Source organism: Etheostoma spectabile, chromosome 12, assembly GCF_008692095.1.
Source record: "Etheostoma spectabile isolate EspeVRDwgs_2016 chromosome 12, UIUC_Espe_1.0, whole genome shotgun sequence".
Taxonomy (NCBI): Eukaryota; Metazoa; Chordata; class Actinopteri; order Perciformes; family Percidae; genus Etheostoma; species Etheostoma spectabile.
In genome coordinates this window covers 27,275,241-27,275,485 of record NC_045744.1, presented here as the reverse complement: position 1 = coordinate 27,275,485, position 245 = coordinate 27,275,241, and the positions used below count along the sequence as shown (strand labels likewise).

The following is a 245-nucleotide window of genomic DNA, read 5'->3' as shown; positions in this document are numbered from 1 at the left end:
TGTCTTAGATCCATGAAATAACTGGTCTTTAAAAATAAAAATGTGCCTGCCTCTATGAGAATTTAACATAGGGTTGTCTATCCCCATGCCCCCTGTATTTTAACAAAGAACATTTATTTATGTACAATACATTATTCATTCACAAAGAAAATTGGTGTCCTCTAAAAGGTAGGATTTTTCAACATTTTGTGAATTAAGACATTAAGATCCATTTCAAAAAGATGTTTTTTATTCCTCTTTTTAAT

At 29.4% G+C, this 245-nt stretch overlaps 1 protein-coding gene across 1 annotated transcript in view; it reads right to left on the bottom strand.

Moving 5' to 3' along the window:
• selenof (selenoprotein F) overlaps nucleotides 1-245 on the bottom strand; it is a 10,953-nt gene that overhangs the window by 8,550 nt on the left and 2,158 nt on the right. The gene's annotated exons all lie outside the window — the stretch shown is intronic.